Here is a 26,743-nt window from a genome sequence, read left to right as displayed (position 1 = left end):
CATAACATCTCAGCTGTAGGAGGGATCAAAGGAATTAATATTTAAATGTGAGTGGCTGATGACAGTCATCAGATATGAACAAGAGGACCCAGTCTCCTGTGTTTCAGCAATAGGTCATCTGGGGAGAGATTCTCTAGCCTCGCCCTTTATTTTATTTTATTTTAAAATATTTATTTATTTAGCTGCGCCGGGTCTTAGTTGCGGCATGCGGGATCTAGTTCCCTGACCAGCGATCGAACCCAGGCCCTCTGTGTTGGGAGCGTGGAGCCTTAACCGCTGGACCACCAGGGAAGTCCCTAGCCTCGCCCTTTAGATGGCAGCCACTCCTCCAGGGAAACTCCTGGAGAAGGCTTAGGCTGTGATGAGATGGGAGCAGGAACACGGGGTGGGGCAGGAGTCTGAGGGGCCTCCAGAGCAGGGAGCTGAGCTGGCGCTGCCAAAGGCGTGGCCTCCGCCCTGTCCGGGTGCCCATCGGGAGGGGGAGAGTACAGGACCTGAGGAGCACTCTTCCCTGACAGCTGGTGCCTGGCAGAGACTCGAGACTCTCACAAGACAGAGAAGACCGAGGTCCAGAGAGGGGAGGTGACTTGTCCAAGGTCACACAGCCTTGCAGCCATGGGACTGGGATAAAGAGTGTGGACTCGTCAGGCACACCTGGTTTGAGGCCTGGTCTGCCTCTCAACCTCACTGACCTACCTGTGAATAGGAAATCACACCTCCCTCTTGGACTGTGCGACATGAGACATGCTGAGACGCCACTGTAAACTGCTCGGCCTGGGATGTGGCGAGGTGAGGCTGGGGGACGGGGTGGACCCCAGTCTCAGCTGAGAGGCTCCCTGTGGCCTCAAACCCACCCCTGCGGCCTCCTGAGTCTGAGCCTCGTCTCCTACCTGTGTGAGGTGTGGGCAGGCAGGTGCGGCCGAGGTGCAGAGGGCAGGAAGCTGGCCTCCGGCCGGCTGGCCCTTGCCATCATGCTGTGGGCCTGTGCAGCCCCCTGGGGCCCGCCTCGCTTCCTGCGGTTTCCGGCCCTGAGTGTCCCGCTGGATGTGCCACCTGCGAGGGCTGTGGAAGGAGGTCGCCACCCCATCCTTCTGGGGCTTTCCCAGCGGGGACCCGGCCTCCGTGGGAACCTGCAGCTTTCCCAGCCCTGGGGGCCACGCTCACCTCATTGCCGCTTTAACCTTGTTCCTGTCTACCCAGCTTCTTCTTGGCTGTTGTAAAGAATTAAAACTCGACAGAAAAATGGATTCCGGGGAGGGAATCGTTCCCCAGCCCCCGTCCCAGAGATGTGCATTTTCATGTTTTAGTGGTCTTGCTGCTGGAGGAGGGACTAGGGGCTGGGGGGCGGGGCTGACTTTACTGATGGTAGTTTTCCTTTCCTTCCAAAGCGGGGTCCCCTTGCTCAGGGGTCCCTTATCCCCTACCGGCCACCCCCATTCTTCAGCCCTCTGACCCCTTAGCCTGCCCTGCTCTCTGGAGCGGACGCAGGGAAGAGATGGGCTGTCCATAAAAAAAGAAAAGCACAGTATAGAAAAAGGGCTGCTCACGAGAAGAATCACGGAGCAGGGGAGGGGCAGAGTGACAGTGGCTGCGGGGCGGGGCAACCCAGCCGCTGGAAGGGGGCGGGGCAACCCAGCCGCTGGAGGGGGCGGGGCAGGGGCGGAGGTGCAGCCCCCCATCTCCCAGCAGCAGGCAGGTGGGGAATGAGGCCTGGGGCTCCTGGTCCGTGCTGGGCGGCCCCCAGGAATGCTCTGGCTGCCCTAGGCCAAGAGCAGAGCCAGTTCAAGGCCAAGCTCCGGCCGAGCTTGACCTCGGGCTCTCCGCCTTGGGCCTCTGTGCCCAGGGGCCTCATCTAGAGAGTGAGGAAGAGGCGCGGCCTGGGCTGCGCGGGGGCGGGAGAGAGCAGAGGCCAGTGCCCGCAGCACACCCAGCTCCTGGGGAGGAACTTTCCCGGCCCCTTCTGGGTTCTCCCGGCTGGCCTAAGAATTAACTAGACGCAGGGCAGATTTGCAGGGGAAGTCGACTGTAATTAGGTACGTACAGGGGCTCCCTAAGAACATGGGCCCAGCACAAGTCATGCAGGTGAGGCTTACACGCCATCCAGGAGGAGAATGGGTGGGGTTGGCCTTCGAAGGGGACGAAGGCAATTTACAGGAGGATGAAAGAAGCAAGTGACCAAATGTTTGATAAACAGATGTTTGCTGGGCTGTGCAGGGACGTTGGGACACGGAGGTGCTCTGTGATCACACGGGCCTTGCTAATTTCCCCCGTCGACCACCCCTCACTCATGTTATTATATTATGGTCTTCTGCAGTGATAGTTCTTCTTCCTGGAACAGGCCCTCCATTTAAATTCTTTAGGCGGTTAGTTAGGGGGAGGGTCGAAGTCTTTGGGGCCTTGTTTTTAGCTCAAAATAATGTGCAAGCCAAAGAGACACATTTGGGGGTGGCAAAGTTCTCTCCCCTACACAGCCAGCACCACTTCTTTCCTCATCCCTCCTCCTAGCTCAAGTTTTTGTGTCCCCGTGTCCTTTGTGTCTGTCCGTCTGTCCACCTAGCTGCCCAGAGCTAGGCCCCGTGGGTCTCATGCATCTGCAGCTCAGGAGCACGGCTCGGCTGGGAGAGAGGAGGAGTGTCTTCCTGCTGTTAGAGGGGGCTGGCTTCCTGGGAGACCATGGCTAGTATTTCATGTTGGAGGGAGCTCAGCACAGAATCCAGACCCTCGGATCTCATTTTATCTCACCCTCGAGGGCTTTGCCGCTGTCACCCTGCAGGACTTTTGCTCTGGTTACCTGGAGGTCAGCACTGGATCTTGGTGGTGGTTACTGTGGAACCACGGAGCGTGTGTGTCCCCAGAGTGGGAAGGGGAGAGGGTGAGCTGGCACGTGGTGGGTTTAGCCATAATGATGAAGACTTATTACTTAATGACAAGACAGACTTGCCCTCATTTCTGGGGGACAACTCTTGGTAAGCTATGATGGCAGAAAGACAAGTGCAGCTGATTCAAGAATTCAAAATAGCAAGGAATCATTGTTTTCTAATGTGTGTCCCAAGTGGATTCGCCTCTTTTGGAAGAGGAAAGCTCCTCCACCTAATTACGGGGCTTCTGCAGAGCAATTGCTGGAATGTCGTCTGGTTAGTTCCTGCTGCCTGGCTAGGTCTGTAGAGACCACATAGGAAGGTGGTAAGGGCGAGAGAGAAGCTCTTGATAAAACAGTCTTTTTCAGTGACAGTAACTAAACTGAACACCAAAGGCAAGGTTTTGAACACGTTTAGGAATAAGTAAGCACCAGGGGCTTTTGCTGGTAGCTGCCAGCGAAAGGCTGCAAGGAAGGGGAGGCTTGGGGCTGTTTCCCAGGCTTTGGAGGAGGCTTCCAAGTGAGAACTCAGGAGTCGGAACCTTTTCCCGGGGAGGGATAAGTCACTCCATGCTACTTGTGTGAACGAAAGATCTCTGGTCCTCCCCTAAATACTTCCCCTGGCCTAAGACTTCAGGTTTTAGTTTTGGACGATGAAAATCTTTTTTTTTTTCTTTTTGGCCTCGCCATGCAGCATGCGGGATCTTAGCACCCCGACCGGGGATCGAACCCGTGTCCCCTGCATTGGAAGCGCAGAGTCTTAACCACTGGACCGCCAGGGAAGTCCTGCACTGAGCCGTCTTTAGTCATTTATTCCTGTGTGTGCATGAGCCCGTGAGACCCGTTCCTGAGAACAGGAAGCGCAGGGCACTGAGGGCTGGGGAAACAGAGCAGAAAGGTGACTGGAGCACTGGAGGTGCGCCCCGTCTAGTCTCGCTGTTTACAGTAGATGCTCCCCGCCGTCGGTAGGAAAGAATGGCTTTTTTCCGTCTATAGATCGGTGGCCCCCCTCTTTTCTAATCGAGGCGGTCACCAAGTATCAAATGCCCACAGGGACGTCGGAGCTTGTCAGACTCTTTCTAATAATACCACCTAAGGCTGTTCTGGCTGATGTTCTAGGAAATTGGCCAGCTCTCTGCTCCACACCCTCCCCCATTCCGCCTGGCTTTTGAGCACCCGTCTCCCTGGAGTCAGGGCACCTCTGGGGGTCCCGACGTCCAGCCTTGCCTCTGCTTCCTCTGGGATTTGGCAGGAGGACCTTCTGTTTAGTCTTCAGTGCTTTCGCTCCCCTCCTTTTGCAAATCTCCCCGAACCTCCTGAGGGCAGATTTCCCTTCCAGCCTCTGGCCCTGCGGACCCCACTTTGCTTGGACCCCCGGAACAGCCTTCTAAGCTCCACGCCCACACCCGCCCCTTACAGCTCGACCTCCATACGATAGCGAGAGTGGTCTTTCTAAAACCTAAATCAAAGCCTGTCAGCCTGCAGACTTGAACCTCCTCAGTGGCTTCCTGTCACACTTGGAATACATTCCAATCTCCTCACCCTAACCTAGGAGCCCCCACTGATCCAGATCCCACCTCCCTCTGCACCCTCTGGGGTCTCACCCGCCCTCCCCGCCCACGGCGCTCCGTCCACGCCTCCTGTCTGCTGTCGAGAGGACCAAGCTTTTCTCTGCGGCTTCTTCCTCCGCTCGGAAGGTTCTCTCCTTCCCCTCACTCCCAACCTTTCCTGACACTGATTCCTTTGCGTCCTTCAGGTCCTAGCTTAAATGTCGCCTCCTGAGAAAGACTTTTTTTAAAAAAAAATTTTTAATTGGGGCATAGTTGCTTTACAATGTTGTGTTGGTTTCTGCTGTACACGAAGTGAATCAGCTATGTGTACACACATCCCCTCCCTCTTGGACCTCCTTCCCATCCCCCGCCCCCATCCCACCCATCTAAGTCGTGACAGAGCAGGGAGCTGAATGCCCTATGCTGTACCGCAGGTTCCCACTAGCTCTCTGTTTTGCACATGGTAGTGTGTATATGAAGAGAGACCTTTTTTTGACCACCCAGTCTGAGGTCATCGGGAGTTCTCCGGTTGCTTGTCCGTCTACTGGTTCTCTCGTCTGAGTCGTCCGCCACTGCATCCCCAGCTTGGTACACGTTAGGGCCTGGCGTCAGTCAGAGGAGGCGAAGCTCTGCAGCCAGAACAAACAACTCCCGAATCTTAGCGCCTTCAAACCACGAACGTTTATGTCTCAGCCACGGTCAGTGTCCATCTCAGGCTGGCGGGGGTGGGGGTGAGAGGCGCTGGGCTCACTGCAGGCGCCGGGGCCGACGGCGCGGCCACCCTCCCAAACATTCCCAGCGGCCGCGCCACCGAGAAGGGTCTCGCGCTGACACTCTCCTGCCCCCAAATGACTACGTGTCCCTTCCGCTTCCAGCTCACTGGGTAGAACTAGTCACATCGCCTCACTCAAGCACAGCGAGCTGAGAAGCTCAGGCCCCGCCAGTGCCCTGGAGAGAGAAGTGGAAATACTTGTCAGACAGCGCTCTGGACCCAGTTGATAGTTTTGAAAGAGGGAGCGTCTAGAATGCTTTTTCTACAGCTGCAGTGGGTGACAGTGACCATACAGGGGCCTGCTGGGGATCTCGTATCCCTGCTGTTCAGGCCCTTGGCTCTGTGGGCAGTCAGGGTTCCCTTAGGAGAAGCTCAGCAGACAGGGTGTCCCCTGAGACCAGACAGGAGCAGTCCCAGAGGCTCTGTGGCCGGTCACCTCTCAGGGCTCACCCCCCACGGGACACGTTCCTGGGCTGTGGCCCCTGTGAGACAGCCCTTCCAAAAGGGTCCTGCTGGTCCTCTCCGAATCCACCACGCTCAGCTGGGGCCTGGCGTGTCCAGGAGCCGAGCAGATGTTCCTACTGGCCGAGTCCCAGGGGAATCCCTCCGAGTCCTGGGAGCTAAAGGAGGGGAGGCGGGGGCGGGGGGGTGGAATGGGGTAAGAGAGTTAGGGCAGCATTTCTCAGAAAGCCCACTGCCTCCATCCTGCATGACATTCTGTTGCTAGTCACAGGAATGGCACTTACGCACCCAGGAAAGGTAAGGAAACTGCCTGTGGCCACTGTGGACCCTAGGGGTGTGGGCACAGGAAGCGCTGGTCGTCTCCACAGCCCTGATCCTGTTCCCTAAACTGCCCATTTCAGCCGGCCGGGCTGCGGGGAGCCACTCCGCTGTCTAAACGTGCATCTGGTCAAACGACAACATCACAGCAGGTCGTTGCCACCGGGCTGCACACAGCGCTGGCTGCACGACAGCGGTGCGCACACCCCAGACACCACGGGCCTCGGGACGAAATGCTGTCCCCGAGGTGGTTACGAGGGGCTTGAGTGCGCATCTTGGCCTCTGGCGGCAATCACGGTTGAAGCTAACATTTGTTAAGCGCTCATCAAGTTCCTAGCACGGTACCTACCAAGAGCTCTACAGGTAATTGCATTTAAATCTTTACACCTGCAGGGCACCGGTGCTGCTCCTATGGGATGGCTGGGGAAACTGAGGCCCGCGGAGGCTAAGCAACTTCCTAACCACTGCTAGTTCTGTGAATCTGTGCTTCCTGATTCTAAACCTGTGCACATCATTGTTACTCCATAGGAAAAAGTTTGCACCTGATTCCCCTTCTAGGTTATAAATACTAGAGAGCTGACTTTTTTTTTTTTTTTTTTTTTTTTTTTTTTTTTTTTTTTTGAGAGCTGACTTTTTAAAAAATTTTTTTTAAAAAAATTATTTATTTATTTATTTATTTTTGGAGTGTTGGGTCCTCGTTTCTGTGCGAGGGCTTTCTCCAGTTGCGGCAAGTGGGGGGCCCCTCTTCATCGCGGTGCGCAGGCCTCTCACTATCGCGGCCTCTCTTGTTGCGGAGCACAGGCTCCAGACGCGCAGGCTCAGTAATTGTGGCTCACGGGCCCAGTTGCTCCGCGGCATGTGGGATCCTCCCAGACCAGGGCTCGAACCCGTGTCTGCTGCGTTGGCAGGCAGATTCTCAACCACTGCGCCACCAGGGAAGCCCTAAAAAAAATTTTTTTACCTTAAAGTTTATTTTATTGAAGTCTAGTTGATTTACAATGTGTTAATTTCTGCTGTACAGCCAAACAGTGATTCAAGTTATACATATACATATATATACATTCTTTTTCATATTCTTTTCCATTGTGGTTTAACAGGATATTGAATATAGTTCCCCGTGCTCTGCAGTAGGACCTTGTTGTGTATCTATTCTCTGTATAATAGTTTGCATCTGCTAACCCCAACTCCCAGCCCACCCCTCCCCCACACCCTCCCCCTTGGCAACCACAAGTCTGTTCTCCACCTGGCTGTGAGTCTGTTTCGTAGATAAGTTCATTTGTATCGTATTTTAGATTCCACACATAAGTGATATCATATGATATTTGTCTTTCTCTCTGAGTTACTTCACTTAATGTGATCATCTCTAGGTCCATAGAGAGCCTCCTTTTTTGAGAAGCCTCCTACCTTCTCTCTTACAGCACCTGGCAGAGTTTCTGTCATATAATTAGCAGGCAATATAAGCCTTTAATGCGTACGAGAAGCGTAAAACAGAGCACTTAGGATAGTAGGGTAACACTAGGATATTCTGGTGACATGTTTTTTGTTAAGCCCGTTGCTTAAGACTAAGTTAAAGCTTCTGTGCTTTTTGATACAGCTCTTGGTAGAGGGCCTGATTCTGTTAGTTGCTTATACATAGCAATGTAATCAAGGCACAAAGCCTCTCATATACCACACACAGCACCCTGATGTATAATTATCAACAAGGAAAGGATTAATTACACGGTGCTAGTTGCTGTGGATATCAAATTGAACAAGAGATAGTTTTCATCCCTAGAGATATAGAGGCGGGCATTTAAACAACTTATTGCCATACAGTGTCTGAGGGACGTGCCATGAGGTTTGTGTAGGGATCAGTGGGGCCATAAATCCTGCGGAGGCGAACTGGAATGAGGGTAGGACTCAGCTCTAAGAAGAGGCAGTTAGGAAAATCAACCCAAACCCTATTTGGATCGAAATTACAAGTTCCCGAGCCTTATGGGTGAAAACCCCGTCGGCCACGAGCTTACCCACTGAACTTCCGACATCGAGGCTACCGCTGGGGTGAGGATTCCGGCCCTCATACGTGACCTGGGCCAAGTCATTGCGAGGCCTTGGCAACCCCATTACTGCTAATGGGGTGTCATCAGCCTGGCGAGTGGTGGCGGCAGGCGGAGGTCCCGCCTCGGGAGCCCCGGGCCGGCGTCCAGACAGCCGCCTGGAGGCATCGTGATTTGCCTCGGTTTCTCCACATCAGGCCTGCCTTTCCCTTTTGCTTTCCAGGGCTCTGGCCTCGCCCTGACCTAAGCCCACAGCGGGAGCACCCCTGCCCGCCACGCCCAGAGTCCCCAGACCTGCTCGGATTCCTTCACTGGAGCAGTGGTCACGTGCAGGGCGTCAGCCGCCGACAGGAGGAAGTGGAGGTGGGCGTGGCCTGCGTGCCGAGCCCGCCCCTCCCGCCAGAGGCGGCTTCTCATTGGCGAAGCTTCCTCCTCACCCCGCCCAAGGCTGGGAAGCTCCGCTTCGGATTGGCTAGTAGGCTCCCGATGGGCGAGGCCGCCGGGGGACGGGCGGGAGCGGACGGCAGGGCGCGCTCTCGAGGGGCGGGGTTGCCTAGGCGACGCCGGGCGCGCGCTCGGGGGGTGGGGAAGCGAGCTGGCGGCTCAATGACAAATCGGCGGGGCAGGGCTGGGGTCCGGCCGCCACAGGAGGCGTAGGAGCGGGCGGGGCGGGTTTAAGGGCGGGGGCCGGTGCGGACTGCTAGGCGGCGCAGGACGGGTCGCAGGTAAGGGTGTCCGTACCCCGGCGGGGCCCTGCGGGCGAGGTGGGTGGGGCGCGCGCGGGGGAGCGGGGGCGCGCCCCGGGCCGGGTGGCCCCTGGCTCCGGCTCCGCGCAGGGCTGTGGCCGGAGGGCGACCTGGGGGCGGCGGCCCCGCTCGAGCCGGGGTTGGGGGGGGTCCTCCCAGACCCGCTTGGGGCGGAGGAGATGGGGGCGGCGCCCCAGCCGCCCCCCGAGTCCGCCGCTCCTTCCCTTGTCCCGCAAGTGGCCTCTGCCGCCACTTCCTGCCTTTCGGGCCTCCAGCCGAGGAGGGTCCACTTCCTCAGGCCCTTAGTCGCCGCTGTGGTCAGGGTGAGGCTGTGAATGTCGCGCAAACTTCTTAGCGCCTCAGGAGCTTGGCCGGGGACGCCCGGGGGCCGCGCTTCGGAAGTTGCGCGGTCTGCTGCGTGTTGGGGTTGCTGCCGTCCTGGGGCTGAGCGCAAAGTTGTCCCCACCGCCCAGCTCCCTTCCGCGAGGGGCTGGCGCTGGGGCGGCTTCTTCCGGGGCGCACCCGGACCGGCCCGTGCGCCTCGTCTCGCCCCCGGTAGGTCTAGGAGGTCGTGTCCGTGGTGGGTCCAGACGCTGGTGCCGAGACAGCTGCGCCCAGGCTGCTCGTGGGAGCAGCGTCCGTTCTGTGCTCGTTTTCGGGTGAATTCTGGAAACGTTGGAACTTTGATGTTGCCTTCAGGTGAGTCTTCCGGAGAGAGGCTCTTGTGTCCCGCGCACTCGTTTAGAATTGCCATTGGGAGAGACTTGGCTGATGGATTGTTGGAGTTATCTGTGACTTGGTTTCGTTCCTTGTAGAACAGTGAACGTTCTGCTTTGTCCCGGTTTCCTAACCTCATTTTTAATTTTTTTGGTTAGGTTTTGAGGATGGATAGTGGGCACTGATTGTCAGAGGGGATGGTGTATCCTTCAGGCGGGTAAATGACCCATATTTTAAGAAGAGCAGCAAGATTCTCGGATGTCAAAGTTGGAAACAATCTCAGGCAGTGTTCCGTCAGCCTGGAACAGTGTGATTGGAATGTCGACGTTCTCAGATGCGGGGTGAGCGGGAAAGGTAGCCTTGGATATTGGGAAGGACAGGAGGGCAAGGTGCGAAGACCAGGTTCTGAAACTTCACTCGTGGCGTGATCTTGAGCACAGCTTTGCACTTCTCTGTGCCGCGGAGTCCACAGCTGTAAAAAGGTGATAGTCGTTATCTTCCTTGTTAGGGTTCAACGGAGTAAGGAACGCTGGAGGAGTCCTTTGTGGCGGTGGGGGTTAGGGTTAGGGGTGGGAATAAGGCCAGGGACACACATCCCTCGCGTGTGGCTTCAGTTGCTACAGCTCGTCTTTCTCCTGCCCCATCTGGGTCTTCCCTTCCTTTTCTATTCATGTTATTTCCCATTGGAAACAGTGACTATTGTGACCCGAGGTGTCAGCAAGATTTCCTTATGCCCAAGGAGTAGAACCTTTCCCAGGGTTTCGTGTGGAAAAAAGTGGGGGAATAACTTACTAGATGTCTTTTGGGAATACTGGACTGGACACATAAAGATAGGAAAACAAGAATAGGGCCGCAAATGGGATCTCAGTGGGTCTTGGTAGAAGGTGGAAGAGGTGGAAAAGTTCTGATTTCTTGCCTTAATTCTTCAAGGTTCTTGCCTTGGTGGAAGATGGCTTGAGATTCTGGAAATGTTTAGACCACAGGGTTGAGATAATTCTTTGGGCTGCATCACCCAATCCCACAATAAGTCTTTGCATTCAGTTACTAAATTCTTACCCACCTAGAAACATAATTGGAGCCTCTTTCTGAAAGCTAAATGTGGAGACAGTGTAACGACCTAGAGCAACAGCCCCGGGAGGTCCTGGCAGCTCTTCTGAGGCTTCCGGTGCGACCTGTCTCAGGGTGGTAGCAAGAGTCCCACTTGTCACTGGCTCCAAATCCAGCTTGTCCTTGACTTACTGAGGTTACGTCCCGATAGACCCACCATAGGTTGAAAATATCGTAGGTCAAAGATGCATTTAATACGCTTAACCTGCTGAACCCCGTCGCTTAGCCTGGCCCACCTTAGACCTGCTCAGAGCACCCCCATTGCCTCCAGTTGGGCAGAATCACCCAAAACAAAGCCTGTCCTATAATAAAGTGTTGAATATCTCAGGTAGCTTGTTGCATTCTGTACTCAGAGTGGAAAACAGACCGACTCTGTGGGTATGGAGGGTACGGACTGGTCCTGCCTGAGCTCTTCCCCCTTGTGATCCTGAGGCTGATGGGGGCTGTGGTCCAGCATCACAGAGAAGAATTTTTTTTTTTTTTTTTTTTTTTAGTTATTGAAGTATAGTTGGTTTACAATGTTGTGTTAGTTTCAGGTGTACAGCAAAGTGAAACATATATATGTGTGTGTATATGTTTTTCAGAATCTTTTCCATTGTAGGTTATTACAAGATATTGAGTAGACTTCCCCGTGCTGTACAGTAGGTCCTTGTTGTTCACCTGTTTTGTATAGAGTAGTGCGTATACGTTAATCCCAAACTCCCTAATTTACCTCCCCCTGCCTCTCATCCCCCACCTGCTATCCCCTTTGGTAACCATAAATTTGTTTTCTATGTCTCTGGGTCTGTTTCTATCTTGTAAATAAGTTCATTTGTATCATTTTTAAAAAAGACTCCACATATAAGTGGTATCATATGATATTTGTCTTTCTCTCTCTGACTAACTTCACTTAGTATGAGAATCTCTAGGGCCATCCATGTTGCTGCAAATGGCATTATTTCATTCTTTTTTAAGGCTGAGTAATATGCATTGTATATATGGACCACATCTTCTTTATCCATTCATCTATTGATGGACACTTAGGTTGCTTCTTGGCTACTGGAGTAAATAGTGCTGCTATGAACATAAGGTGCAAGTATCTTTTTGAATTATCGTTTTCTCCGGATATATGCCCAGGAGTGGGATTGCAGGATCATATGGCAACTCTATTTTCAGCTTTTTAAGGAACCTCCATACGGTTCTCCATAATGGCTGCACCAACTTACATTCCCACCAACAGTGTAGGAGGGTTCCCTTTTCTCTGCACCCTCTCCAGCATTTATTATTTGTAGACTTTTTGATGATGGCCATTCTGACCGGTGTGAGGTGGTACCTCATTGTAGCTTTGATTTGCGTTTCTCTAATAATTAGCAATGTCGAGCATCTTGTCACGTGCCTATTGGCCATCTGTACGTCTTCTTTGGAGACGTGTCTATTTAGGTCTCTGTCCACGCAAGAGGGTATCTTACCGCATATTGCTAGCCCAGGAAAAGATCAAAATCCAAAATTTGAAGTAGGTTTCTACTGAATGCGTATCTCTTTTACACCATCATAAAGTTGAAAAATCGTGGGTCACATCCTAAGTTGGGGGCTGCCTGTACAGAACATACAGCCCATTGGATGTTTTTCTAAAGTGAATGCATGTTGCTGAGGAGTCTGAATGAAAGGGACCTGAGTACCAGAGAAATGGAGCCCTTCCCGCATCATGCAGAGGGGGCCTGGGTGGGCGAGGAGGAGGAGGGAACCTGATACTTACTGAGCATCAGCTGTCTGCTCGCACGGACTCCCTGATCTAACCAATACCAGATAAGTATCTGGCCTTGGAGATTTGACCATGAGCTGTGTCCTTTAGCTCCTCAGTTCTTTTGGTTCCTAGGAATACAAATATGGGTGTGCACGTGTACATATTGGATGTTCCAAAAAGTAGAGGGGCCAAGCAGACACGAGGGCAGGGCATGTGAGCTTTTGGGTGGGTGAGAGTGGAAAGAAAGACGAAGAGAATGTGGATGCTGAGTGTCAAAGAGGGAAGGTACGTGTGGTTCCTATAGCAACTGCAAAATACCAGCCGGGTCTCAATTTCAAGTTTATGTTACTCTAAAAAAAAAAGTAAGTGCTTATCATTTTCCTGAGTGTTCTCTGTCATGGTTGTAGACCAATCTTTGGGGAGTTTTTGCCTTTTAAAAAATCGAAGTCTAAATGCAGAAACAGGTGCCATTAATAGATAATGGCTAATACATTGTCGTCTTTGTTGCTTTTGTCAGTGCTTCGTGGGCAATATGTATACAGTATGATTTAGGCCCACTAGATTGGGAATCGACATACAAAATATTGAGTTAGGTCTCATCCAAATTAAAACATTCCAAGCTATGTAATTTTGCTTAGTATATGGCATGAGTTGAAGGAAATAGAGTAGTTTGGTGCTGTGTGGCTGCCTGCCTCAAAAGTTTGTCTGTCTTTTGAGTGAATTTTCTACTGCTGTGTAATAAATTGGCCCAGACTTAGCAGCTTGAAACAACAGACGTTTATGATCACATAGTTTCTGAAGTTCAGGATCTGGGAGCAGCTCGGCTGGGTGCTGTGGTTCAGAGTTTCTCCCGAGGTTGTGATCACTGCCCCGAGATGGGGGACTCACATGCCTGTGGCCTGGGGGCCTCAGTCCTCACCACGTGGCCGCTCCACAGAGCTCTGCACAACCTGGGCGCTCACCTTCTCCCCGGGGCAAGTGACATGAGAGGGAGAGAGAGGGAGAGAGAGAGAGAGAGAGAGAGAGAGAGGGAGAGAGAGGAGGATGATCACGATGGAAACTGCCGTGTCCTGGGATCTCCTCTTGGAAGCCATGTGCCATCCCTTCTGCCAGCACATGGGCCAGCCTGGTGCAGTGTGGGAGTGGGCTGCCCTGGGGAAGCCTGAGGGCCACTGGCATTCTTGGAGGCTAACTACCACAGTTTCCTTTTGAAGGTTTTGTTTCATATGCTTCCTGAAGTTTGTACCATAGGAGATTAAAATGCAGCTGGAGTTTTTACTATTCTAGAAACTTTTCATATTATACTTGAAACGTCATGTTCTTTCTCTGCTCCTTCATTGTCAGATGCTAGGATTAATTAGCCAAATATGCAGTAGCTTTGGAAATTAGAAATTAAAATCTCGCTAGTCCCTAAACAAAATGGAACAGCTGAGTTTTTTTTAAACCCTGGAACAAATTGGTAAAAAATTATTGCCAAAATGATCTCCCTGATGAACAGCTTAAAGTCAGTCATTAATCATCTGTGTATTTTTAAAAAATAAAACTCACTGGCAAAGTAGCTGAAAAAATCTTGGAGAATCTGGGTGATGGACACAAGGCTGTTTATTAAACGCTTCTTCCTGTCTTTATGTATGCGTGAAACTTTCCACAATAAAAAGTTTTATTGAAAAAGAGGGAGGGAGAAAAGAGGCATAATCACAGGAAAAAGTTTTCTAGAGCCCTGACGCTAAGACCAATAAATAAACTATGGCATTCCGGGGGAAAAAAAAAAAGCCTCTCCTCCAATTACCATAAAACTTTGGACAATATTTCTCTGCTTAGCAATTCTTCATTTCTCTTTTGAAACGCTAATACATTTAGCTTCTAGATGAAATCTTTCTGGAGTGTCCATACGTGGAGAGAAGAGTTTAGGGATCCTGAGACGGAAGCCTGAGTCAGTGACCTCCAGGTTTCTTTCCGTCTCTAAAAATTCTATGATTCTAGTACTTTCATGTAACAGATATCCTTTGACTCAAGCATATTTATAACAAGAGGCTTCATAAATCATGTTAAATTGTAACTTCAGCAAATGAAGTCTTCTGAGAATCGCTTCTGTTCATTCCAGCCCAGTTCAAGGCTGTTGGACTCATCAGGAGGCCAAGTGGAAAAGTCAGCACAATTTGCCGTTCCTCTCTTCCTATTTTTGGCTCTTTTCCCATCCGCTGCCCCAGTTTATGAGCTAGTGTCTTACTTTCCTTTATCCTGCCGTTTATCCTCTCCCGTTGTCCCCTCCTTCCTCCTGCCAGTCAAAACAGGAAAAGATGGGTGGCCAGTCAGCCATTGTGGAGTAGCTGACCCCATCGTCAGGACTGGATTTCAGCCAGCGTGGTACCTCTCCTCACCCTTGCATATTAGGCCTTTTTTAAATCTCAAATTGCATATGTTCGTTCTGTAAAGTCTGCCGTTTTTTTAACTTCTAAAGGGGTTCTACACCCGACTCCAAGGTGGGGTGGGATGAGGGCACACCACTGAGAAACCCTCTACCACCAGCGGGGCGTCCTTCATTTCAACCCGACCGTGACACTCTCTACCCGGGGGTAGCGCCAGACTCCACAGCTCAAGGGCTCAGTCCTGCAGGACTGGCGCCGCTTCAGACACCAGTCGCGGGTCCAGGTCGTCACCTGTGCTTCCGACCAAGCGGCTACAGATCGGAGGTCCCCGTGACACCCTGATTGGGTTTCAGGTGCCAGGTCGTCGCCTGCACTCCTGACCAACTGGCTATAAACCAGAGGTTCTCACCACCCCCTGCTTGGGTTCAGCTAATTTGCGGGAGTGGCTCACGGAACTCAGGAAGCCCATTTACTCACTGGATGACCAGCTTGTTACAAAGGATGTGAATCAACAGCCAGGTGAAGGGGTGCACAGGGTGAGGTCCCAAACACAGGAGCACGTGTCCTTGTGGAGTTTGGGGCCCCCCACAGTGGCACGTGCCACCGCGCGCTCTGGTTCTCCCACCTGGAAACTCTCCTCAGCGCCTTCTTTTCGGTTCTTATGGAGGCGCCGTCACACAAGCGTGGCAGATTCAATCACTGGCCACTGGTGACTGATTCAACCTCTAGCCCCTCCCTCCTTCCCAGAAATCAAGGGGTGGGGCTGAAAGTTCCAGCCCTCTTTTCAAGGCTGGTTCCCCCGGCGTCCTCAGGTGCTTCCCCCGAGTCCCCTCATCAGCCTAACCCAGTTGTGGTGGGAAGGGGCTTGTTGTGAACAAGACGCTCACGTCACCTTTATGGCTCTGAATCGTTTTCTGGAACTGAGGACAAGTGACCAAACATAACAAAAGGTGCTCCCCTTGCTCTTATCATTCAGGAGGTTCCAAGGGTTCTGGGAGCCGTGGGCCAGAAGCTGTGGACAAAGACCAAAGACGTATGAGAACTATAATTAGGTCATCTGAATGACCACATATATATTTCTCATAACTCACAGTATCATAACCTCCTAACTGGTGTAAAGCCTGTCCACCATCCCCGTGTCCACCGTCATTCCCTTAGGCCAGGCCTGCTGCATCTGCCCCGTCTGCTCTGGGCCGCTCTGCTTTTCCACACTGTAGCTACCATGATCTTTTCAACTTGCAAGTCTAATTTTGTCACCCATTTGCTTGTAACACTTGGAAGGCTTTTCCGTGCACTCAGCAGAAAGTCTAAAATCCCTAAACTACTGGGCCTACTGGCCCTTACTTTCCTCTCTACCTCCGTCTCATGCCAGGCTCCACCTCTTTCTTTCTGCTCCAGGCAGCCACGTGGATCCTTCTTCAGTTGCCTGAGCGTACCGTGCTTCCTCTTGCTTCGGGTCTTCCTAAAAGCCAGATGAGGAAAGGGTAGAGCGCGTGGAAGGGGTCCTGGGCAGGACAGTACTTGGCCTGTGCTGGGAGCTGAAGGAAGGCACACTGGCTGGGGGAAGGCCGGTGCAGGGTCTTGGGGGCGACGGTGGGTGGAGGGTTTGGGTTTCATTCATGGTGAACACGCGTCCACTTGTAGGGGCTTTTGTTTGCAGCAGGGGCTGTGTGGAGAAGAGGCTGTGGACAGGCTGAAGTGGCGATGAGAGGCCAGTGAGCAGGTCGTGGCTGGTCAGTGGTTGGTGGCTGGCTCTGGGCTCTGGAAGCAGATGGCTTTGGAGTGGGACTTGGAGGTGGAATCAGTAGAACTGGTCGTGAATTGAGGCGGCGGAGGGGCAAGAGGGGTCACAGGTGACTCCTGGGTTTCTGGTGGTAGTGATGAGTATGGCTGGCTATGGGAATCATGGAGAAGGAACAGCTTTTAAGGGGGGAAGAATCTAGAGTTCTCTTCTGGGAACATTAAGCTGGAGATTCTTGTGAGACACCCGAGCGGGGAGAGGTGGCCCAAGGCAGAGGAGGTGAAGGAGCCTGGAGGTCAGGAGAGCGCCCTGGGCTGCGTCCTGAGAGTTTGGGGGCTACAGATAAAGCTGCTGAGACGGATGAGATCCCCACAGGGGAGAGTGGGGAGGTGAGGGGGAAGGCTGAGCTCTGAGGAGGACTGACACGGGAAGCCAGGTAGAGGAGAAGGACCTGACGGGACCCCCTGCCAGGGGAGCAGCAGGGCCCGGGGGGGCCGTGTCTGCAGGGAGATGCAGAGGGCTCTTTGCTTGGCCCGCTAGGCGCCTTCCCCTTGCTGGGCACACTTCTGTCTCAGCGGCTGCACCCTCGTGTTTGAGAGGACCGGAGAGGAGAAAGAGAACTTTAGCTGGAGTCTGCAGCATGGAGTTTATCGGCGACCTTGACGGGACGGTCTCGCTGAACTTGTGCTGGGGGAGGGTGCAGGGTCAGAGCGGATTCGGACGGAGGGAAGAAGCACAAGGCCCTGCTGCTCAGAGGGGCTCTGTGGCGGGAGCAGTGTCTGGGCGGCGCTGGCAGAACCGAGTCCTGGGCTCCACCCCAGACCTGCCGAGTCAGAATGCGCGTCTGAACAAGATGCCCAGGGAATCTGCCCGAGAGGCACGGGCACAGGTAGCCAGGCCCGCAGAGAAATTGTGTCACTGGCCAGAGGGGCGTACGTGTTTAGGACGAAGGTTAAACAGAACCGTCTGTATGCTGTGGGGGAGGATCCCGTAGGGAGGCGAAGGCTGACTCGCGATGCAGGGAAAGGAGGGTGACGGCAGAGGGCCGCTCTGGGGCGAGGGGGCAGCACGGAGTCCGGAGCCTGCGTGGAGGGCTGGCCTGCAGGAGCCCGGGAGGAGGTGGGCGTGGATGCGGGCGGCTGGGGATTGGGAGGCGGAGCAATGGGGCGGCGTGCCCGGTGGCCTCCGTTTGGGGAAGATGAGGTAAGGCACTGGGGCAGAGCGAGCGTGGGGAGGGCCTGGGGAGCCTCCCAGGGAGATTTCTAGGAAGCGGGGAGTGCATGCCCGTTCCGCTTTGTGACCCTAAACGCCCGGCCTGTGACGTTTCCTGAGGCTGGTTGCGTGGCTTGCTTTCCCGCTCCGGCAGCGGGAAGGGTGGTGAGCGGGAGGGAGAGGCTGCGGGGTCTCTGCCGGGGAAGGAGGGGCGTGGGCCCGGGGGAAGGTGCTGGAGGCCAGGGCTCTCGTGTCCAGAGGCGGAGAGTGACGGCGGGCCGGCACGGGAGCCGGTGAGCTAGCGGGGTGGAGGCCGGGGCTGGCCCGTTGGAGGACACGACTCTGATGGCGGTGCGCTGCCGTGGCTTAGCTTCGGCTCCTCGGCCAGTTTCCTTCTCAAGACTTGCTGGAATATCAGAGTGATACCCCAAAGGCGAAGCGCTTACTCAGAGCCAGGTATCGCGATAGGGGTTTTCTCGTTTCTTGATAATGACTCGGAGGATACAGATCTCCTGTGTATTTTATGCATCACACGGAGGCTGAGAAAGGCAACTTAACCAAGGTCGTTAGCTCCCTAATGGCAGGCTCCAGACTTCAAGTTGAGCGGCTTTTTCTCCTGATCCACACTGCAGTTGGTATATAACTACTTTTTAAAAAGTTGTGGTGAAATATACATGACATAAAATTTACCATTTTGACATTTTTTGCGTGTACAGTTCAGTGGCGTTAAGTACATGCACGTTGTTGTGCGGTCATCACCACTGTCCCGACTCCTAAGCACTTGCATCATCCCATCTGAAACTCGGGGCCCATTGGACACTAAGCCCATCCTCCTGGCCCTGGCCCCCGGCCCCCGGCCCCCGCTGGTCTGCTTCTCATCTCTATGACTCTGACTGTTCCAGGGCCCTCGGATAAGGGGAATCACAAGGGGTTTTTCTTTTGTGGGAGCTTATTTCACTCAGCCTAATGCCTTCAAGCTTCATCCATGTTGGCATATGTCAGAATTTCATTCCTTTTTAAGGCTCCATAATATTCCACTGTATGATGGGCCACATTTTGTTTTCCATTCATCCATCGATGGACACTTGGGTTGCTTCCACGTTTTAGCTATTGTGAATAATGCTGCTGCGAACGCGGGTGTACAGATATCTATTCAGGTCCCTGCTTTCCGTTCTTTGGGGTGTATGATAACTGCTTTTTGTTGTGCGTTTCCTCTCAGGTCTGTGTTTTATTGATAGAGCTTGTGCTCGAGTTGCCTCTGCATTTCTGTCTCTTGATGAGCTTTCTGATCCACGAATTCCAGGACTTCGCACCACGTTTGAAGGCCTCTCCCAGCCCAGCCCAGCCCACTCACGGAGCAGCACAGTGTCCAGCTCAGGGTGGGGATGCTGAGGCAGGACGGCTGGGTGGCCACTCCCAGCCCTGCCACCGACCAGTTAAGTGACCTTCCAGGTCACATAGCTCTGTCTGCGTGCATGTGATGTGCTAGCAGATAATGCAGAAGTGGTGGTAGCACATCTCTAAACAGGATCTTATTTGGGTTAGTCATTCGGGACGGGGCCGTGTGCGCTAGTTCCAGACTTGACCTTCAGCCGTCGGGAAGTGAAGCAGCTCCCTGTCTCCACGGTGGCCTGTGCAGGTGGAAGGAGCTCAGGTCTAAATTGGTGGCCCGCTCCAAGGCCAGTGAGATCCCCAGATTCCCTGGGGGGTGAGGGCCTGGTGGGAGAGGTCTTTATTTCAGAAATAATCACACGTTCTTAAACAACCAGAGCTTGCCAGTTACCCTCCACCATTTCTTATTGCTTAGCTTGTAGTTCAGCAGAGTCATCCTTCAAGGGAATACACTTCTCAGAGTTTACCAGTTACCACTTGTCCTTTTGAGGCCTCCCAACCCAGACGGAGAACTTGCTTTTCTTATCCACCACGGATTGAACATCTCCTAAGTGCCAGGCACACGGCACACAGGATGAATGGGCAGCTCTCGGTGTCTCTGCGGGACAGACCTCATGCAGTGCAGCCGTGGGTGGTGTTGACAGGCCTGGGAGCCTGCGTAGACTGGGAGGGTCAGCTAAGCTGGGCGGCGGGCTGTCCAGGAAGGTGGGGGAGGAGATATTCAGGCGGCCACTCCATCAGGAGGAAGGAACATGTGCCCAGAGGTACAGACCAGAGGCAGGTGCTTATGAGGAGTAACTCAGAGCTTGCTGGCTTTGTGTTAGTTAATTGAGTTTGTTTGCGTTTAAGGTTGGTTTTTTTTCCCCCCCTTTGGTGGGAGAACGGGTAAAGAGATATGCTTTAGGGAACAGAAACACCTAAAACAAATTTCCTTAGGCACACGGGAGCACTAAGTTGTTCTGCAGATCTAATTTCAGAAGGAAAAAAAAAACAGCAAAAACTTGGAAAGGAACTTAGATCATTTAATTCAACTTCCTTATTTTCATAGACATGGAAACTGAGTCATACCTGCATGGGAAGATAAAAATGTTCTATTCCCGGTGCTGGGGTCAGTAGCAGCTGCACACAGGGAGGGCGCCCTGGAGTTTCCTTCTCTGAGTCAGTACACGTGGGAAAGGCTGAGACTACAGAGAGAAACTGAGCGCTCTGATGACTGCAGTTGTTTCCTGCCAGGACCGGCACTCCTGGAGTCCCCGTTTCGTGAAAAGCAGTAAGAACGTGCAAATTTACCAGCTAGAGAAGTCCATACCGAGTATCTTTGTTTGCTAGAAAGATTTGCGGGAGGGCTCAGCCGCGGCCCCCGTGAGTCTGTGGCTGTGGAGACCCCTGGCTGGGTGACCAGCAGCCCCTGGAGCTCAGGTGCTCAGAGCAGCTGTCCTGCCCTTCCCGTCAGCTGGCCGTCCAGGTTCAGCTGTCCCCTGCAGGGGCCTGGGCTCCCTTCCGAGAGGCAGATCGGGTACGAGACGGCCAGTCAGAAAGGTCGCAGCCAACCAGATAGCAATCAGATGACCATAAGTGCTCATTTAAAGCAGTGGGTGCAATGATGAGACTCTTAAAGAGTATTGAAATAACAACCTTAAGAGATTAAAATTCTTTAGTGACAAATTCTCAAACCTTAAAAAATATAAACTAATGTTATCCGCTTGTCAAACTTTGCTTTTGAAATAAGGAAGTAGTGGCTTAACAGTTTTTAGGCTTTTGACCATAAGTATCTGAAATAAGATATGAATGAATCCCCAAGTGTCAAGTTTACGCCATGCGCTAGATTTCACACCACAGTGTGGGTAAAATCCATGTTATTTAGGTTGCAGCATGATTTATGTGATGATAAAAGGGAAATATCCCTACAGTGGCAGGATACAAGAAGGAAAGGCAGCTCTGGGGCCTGCCCTCAGGGAGCTTCAGTTATTGTGGAATGAATAGCAAAAAGCAAGTAAGTAGGAAATAAGAAAAGAACTGCAGGCTGGGGTCAGGGCAGTGAGAGGCGCAAAGGGCAGAGGTGGGGGATGTGAGGGCTGCCTGAGGCCGGGTGGTCCAGGAGGCCTCCCTGAGGACGTGATGTGAATGTGGAAGCCCACAGGACAAGGAATCGAGTCTGAGCGTAGACTGCGAGAGGCCTGAGGTTGGGAGGGGGGCGATGGTTGGGGCAGAGTAGCGGGCCACGAGGTTGGAGAGGGGAGACCTACGACGGGAGAGCAAGTTCTGGTCCTGGCGGCATCGTCCTGGTCCCTGGACATCGGCTGTGTGAGCCGATCGGTGACTTTTCTGCTTAAGCTACTTTCACCTGGGGCTTCTGTCACTGTGGACAAGAGTCCTAGACATACAAGGGGCAGAGCAGTGGGCTTCCCTGGAAGCTCCTTCGGCTGTATGTAGAGTTCACGCTTTATTCATTCAGGAGGAAGTGCTTCTGTGTCGTGTATTTCCCCCCCGGCCCTGCCTGGGTCTCAGTCCCTGGACTTGAGTTGTTTGTGTACTTTCGAAGCCAGGTGTGCTGTCACCTGGTGCCCTCGGTGGGAAGGGACAGAAGTGTCAGGTAAGCAGCCTCACACCCAGAGGGTTTTTTTTCTAATTGAAGTAGAGTTGATTTACAATGTCATGTTAGTTTCATGTGTAGAGCAAAGTGATTGAGATCTATATCTATATATTCTTTTTCAGATTCTTTTCCATTATAGGTTATTATGAGATAACCTATAGCGCCCTGTGCTGTACACACACATGGTAAAAGTCTATGCTTTCCCAAGAGAAACAACCTTTAAAAAATTTTCTTTCTCGTTTACTCGGGGCTCCCCTATTTCTGAAGACTTTAAAACTTCAGTGTGAATATATGGAGATGGCTGTAGTACTTGAATTTGCAGAACAGAAGTTAAATAGAAGAGTCTATGATGACTAAGACTCTCTAGTTAGGAGGTGAATATGAAGAGGAAAAGCATTCACTTGATGGGCTGAATGAAAAATAAAGAGATCGTCTCTAGGGATGACATCAGAGAGTTAAGCAGTGATATTTCTCATCTCCATCGAGATACTAGAAACTCAGGAAAATAATTTTGAATCAGTTTGTGAAAAGTGAATCAATTTTCTTAAGATAGCAATGAACTATGGCCCTTGCAAAAACAAAGGTGGTAGAACAGTGTTATCTGTGAGACTGTCAGCTAATAGTCATTAGAAAATAAGAATTCCAGCTGAAGTTAGATTCATGGTTCCAGCCAGATGAGTATTCTAATTGCTATGGAATTAAGGTGATAACTGATTCACTTTGTTATAAAGCAGAAACGAACACACCATTATAAAGCAATTATACTCCAATAAAGATGTTAAAAAAAAAAAATTAACGTGAGAAAATGGCTCCCATCTTAGTTAATTCATTCAATTAATATTTAAATATGTTTTCTGTGATAGGTAATGGGTGAAATTGTGGTAAACAAAATACAGACTCTGTTCTCAAAGAACTCAAAATTTAATGGGATGGTTTTCAATCTAGGTGTGAATTGGAATCACCTGGACAGCCTGAGCACCTAGGTTTCCATGTGCCTAAATTGGAATCTCTAGGGGAGTGGGACCCAGGCACCTATATCTTTGTCCTCATTATTTTAAAAAACTTTTTAATGTGGAAATTTTCAAATATATATAAAAGTACAGAGACTAATATAATCAACTACCTTGTATCTATCAGTCAGCTTCAACAGTTTATGATCAGTTTATGGCTAATCTGATTTCATCTACATCCCTACTTCCTCTCTTCCCCCTTGATAACTTTGAAACAAATCCCATATATCATTTAGCTTCTTTTGTAATGAGGTTAAATGTAGTCACTTGAAATTTTTTTAAAGAATAATTCCTTAATATTATCAAATTCAGCCAGTGTTCAGAATTCCCCAGTTTTCTTGTGTGTGTGTTTGTTCAAACTGGGATCCACATAAGGCATGTATTTCAGTCAGTTGATACGGCTCTTAGGTGTCATAATTTACAGGTTCCCTCTCCATCTTTCTTTTCTCTTGCACTTTATTTGTTGAAGAAACTGGGTGGCTTATTCCATAGAGCTTCCTACAGTCTCTGTGTTGCTGATGGTGTGTCCGTGTGGTATGTTCAGCATATTCCTCTGTCTCCTGCACCTCTGGTAAATCAGTAGTTAGATTTAGAAGCTTTTTTGTCAAGACTACATCATTGATAATTATGTGTCTTTTTCAAGGTGTCAGGTTGTCTCTTTTTGTAATGTTAGCAGCCATTGATACTAGATTTCTTAACTCATGAGGAGTTGCAAAATGGTGATAGCCCCAATTCCATCATTCCTTGATTAGTTAGAATATTTTGTAAAGGGAAACTTTGCTTCATCTATTATTTGGTCACCTGTTAGTACAGTTTATGTAGGAGAAACAAGATACCTTTTTAATTCTTTCCCTTAATTTACCAATTTTTTTTTTTTTTTGGAGAATACTGGGGGCATTGTACATGAGGTTGGAAAATGGCCTCTCAAAGATTTAATTTACCAATTTTTAAAATAATGAGTTGTTTCACTAGTCCTCCAAAGGTGACGAATAGGTGCTTTTTTAGTTTCATTGTGAACAAATTAGATGTGTTTCAATCCATTGCAGTTATTATCTTTATTGATCTTTAATTGTCCATCTTTGACCCATCTCTTCAACTTGGCTTCTGAGCATGCGTGTGTGCCTGTGCTTGCACAGGTGTGCATTTAAAAATTATTATTTTTGTAGCTAACAGCATTTATTGCTGAACTACAAAAAGAACCTCTGGGGAGGGCTGCCACTTTAACTGCTTACCTTCTAGAATCAATGTTCACACTAGAACAATCAGGAGACATTTCCTTAATGGAACGTGGATGAGAAATGTGCCATAGTACGAGTTATGGAAAATTATTTAAAATGTGTCCTCATTTTTATTTCTTAAAACTCTTCCCTCATCGTTCATTCATTCTTTACACGTTCTCTGGGCATTTCTAGGTCTCTGATTCACTGCAGGCCCTGGAGGCACACATAGGAATAAGACACTACCTACCTATCTGTCCAGGGAGTGCGTGTGAGACTGTTTACTAATAACCACAAGTTTGTGTTTTGTCATTAAAAGGATAGGGATGTAGGGGTTCAGTGCTGTCAGTTCCTATTCTCATACACATGCACACTCATATATATAGTCATTTTGTCACAACGATGTATAATTTGGTGTTAGGTGCTAGGAAATAGGAAGGCTGCATGTCGACTTTCAGTGTTAAGGGAAATGATGTCCCCTGAGTAGACAGTGTCACTGCGCTTTTCTTTGTCATTATTCAGCATTTACAGCCGCTGCAGTCTGTTTGCTGTGTTCCTTCATATTTGAGAGTGCTGTTTTTTGGGGGGGAGGGTCCTTCATGACCTAATTTAGATCGAATTGTTCCTGATTTGGATCGTAACAAGAAGTGGTATGAACAGTTGGGATTTGTCTTGACACTTAGAATAGTGCTGCTTGTTAAAATGCAGAGTCTGATTCATAAATAATCTATGGAGACACTTTAAGACCATGAAAAGTATCCTGTTCCTCATCTAAATCTCCCCTTTAGCTTTAGCATCTTACTAATGATTCTTGCCTGAACCAGTCTTTACTCTGATAGTTGCAAAATGTTGGGGTTTTTTCCGCTTTCCCTCCTTGTACGTTTATCAGTCAGCCTTTGGTGTTCTGCTCTAAGCAGGAGCCCTCCTGTCTCCCTTTGTTTGTTTACTATTTACGATAGGTATGGATTCATGAATACCTTGTTTTTCAGTGGTTTGTTTTCATTACTGTCCTTAATTATTTTGGTGCTTAGATTGTCCCAGATTTAGGATTGTCTTCCATTTTGATTATTTAAAGGACTAAAAACTTGAATAATATTCTGAGAGACTTAAATATTATGATTATGGCCTATTAGTAATATCCAGGTTACCACCTTCAAGTCATATTATCTGGAGAAAAAGTGCTAAATGCAATTCTTTGCACGTGTACAGTGTTTGATTGTTCCCCGTGTGCTTTTGTGTACCACGTTACCCAGGACAGATGAATTTTATGAGGACTGAAGAGTACTTTTCTTCTACATTTTCAAATTCTCGTTTGATTTTCATGACAACCCTCTGATACAGACAAGGTTGACTCTACCTACTGATTTGTTCTCTCCCAGCTTAAGTTTAACAAGAGACTAATGACTGTATTAGCCCATGGGATTGGGGGGCAGTAGAAGCCACACACACTTGCGTGGTTTATGTATCTATACCATGATTTGCGTTCAGAATGTTACTTCTCAGGGGAATGTGTGTGGTTGTATTTGAATCAGTGCTAAGTGGTAGAGAGCCCCCTCTAATATTAGTGTGTCCTATAGAAATTACGTAGGAAAACCATTTCCCAGCTCTTTTGTCTCCTTGCCAAGCTACCTAAATGAAGCTGTCTTGGTTTTCTGTACGGGAGGGAACGTGTTCATTCTTCCCCATGCCTTACAGTTAGGTCGGGCTGGGGGACCCACCTGCAGTGGCTCCCTGCTTTCTGTAGGATAGATTTCTTCAGACAGCACTTTAGGCTCATTTTTAGGTGAACAATCTGTCTTTTGAGACGTAATGCACTGTCACTTCCCCACCCTGTCCCTGCACTTCCATGTCACGTGATACCAGACCCGCCAGCACGCTTCATGCCTCTGTTGCTTTGCACGCCTTCCGTTATGCGTGGGAAGCTTCGCTCTCTCAGCCCCTCTGCTGAGTGAACTTGGACTCCATGTCGAAGCCTTTCTGGATCTTCTTTTCCCAGAGTTCATCATGCTTTCCATCAGACCTTGTAGCATCTTTATCACTGCATGTGGGCAGTTCTATTTCCATGCTTTGTTTATACCTCTTTCCTTAGGAGATTGCATTTTCTAAGGGCAGAGATGCACAGCTTAGCACAGAGTAGTGTTTAAATGTTTTTTTTGGACAAAAACGAAGCCCACTATAGAGCTTTCCGGTCGGTAGGTAGAGATGTATTAAAGGGTGTCTGTTGTTGTGTTTCCCAAGTCCCCGGTAAAAAAACTTCCGACTGTAAGGTGTGAGCCTGCCAGAACTTGACGTTATGGGCCCCGATTCCCCTTGTTGGAAGGTCTGTGTTGTGGCTTTTGTGTACTGGCGATGAACCCAAAGAGTTCGTGGAAGAGATTAAGAGGTTTGCAAGCCCCTCGGAGGTGGTTCTGGGAGAAGTATAATTGTTTTGTAAACAGTGGACGTCTGCTGAAGTTAGGGATGGCATGTACTGATGTCTACAGTTTCCGTGGAAACACATCAAAAAGTAAGATGGATTGATGGGTGGGTCAGGGGAGGCCCGATGACTGGGTTTGCGATAAAGCAAATGGAGTAACATGTTGATTGTAGAATCCAGGGCTGCGAATATGGGTTCACTGTGCAGCTCTTCCTACTTTTCTGAAAACTTGGAACTTTTGCTAATAAAATGTTCGGGGAAGGGATAGCTGTGTTATTTTTTAAGAACATGTTTATGGGCGAGGCACATCTGTTATAAACATTAAATCGTCGACGTGACTTCCTGAGCCTCACTGACTTGTTTTCTTCCTGGTATTTCTCCTCCTCTGTAGCCACCTCCTTCACATCTCAGTTCTCCCTGTAAGAACATCCCCTGACCTGCTCTGATCTAGATGTCCCTCCTCTGTGACCCCAGAGCCCTTGGATACTTCTGCCGTAGAATTTGT

General features: G+C 50.5%; 1 protein-coding gene across 3 annotated transcripts in view; it reads left to right on the top strand.

Annotated features, from left to right (window-relative positions):
* RALB (RAS like proto-oncogene B) overlaps window positions 1-26,743 on the top strand; it is a 73,787-nt gene that overhangs the window by 18,882 nt on the left and 28,162 nt on the right. The window contains exon 1 of one of the 3 annotated variants that reach the window (XM_059912059.1): window positions 8,617-8,720. The exons of 1 other annotated variant lie outside the window; for it this stretch is intronic. The gene's annotated coding sequence lies outside the window, so the exon portion shown is untranslated. Of the gene's footprint in view, window positions 1-8,616; window positions 8,721-9,354; window positions 9,441-26,743 lie in introns of those variants that run through there. One more of the 3 variants, XM_059912064.1, reaches the window with a different exon arrangement.

Source organism: Balaenoptera ricei, assembly GCF_028023285.1.
Source record: "Balaenoptera ricei isolate mBalRic1 chromosome 7 unlocalized genomic scaffold, mBalRic1.hap2 SUPER_6_unloc_1, whole genome shotgun sequence".
NCBI classification, from domain to species: Eukaryota; Metazoa; Chordata; class Mammalia; order Artiodactyla; family Balaenopteridae; genus Balaenoptera; species Balaenoptera ricei.
Note: the sequence above shows the minus strand (reverse complement) of the source record. Positions and strands in the feature narration are given on the sequence as shown.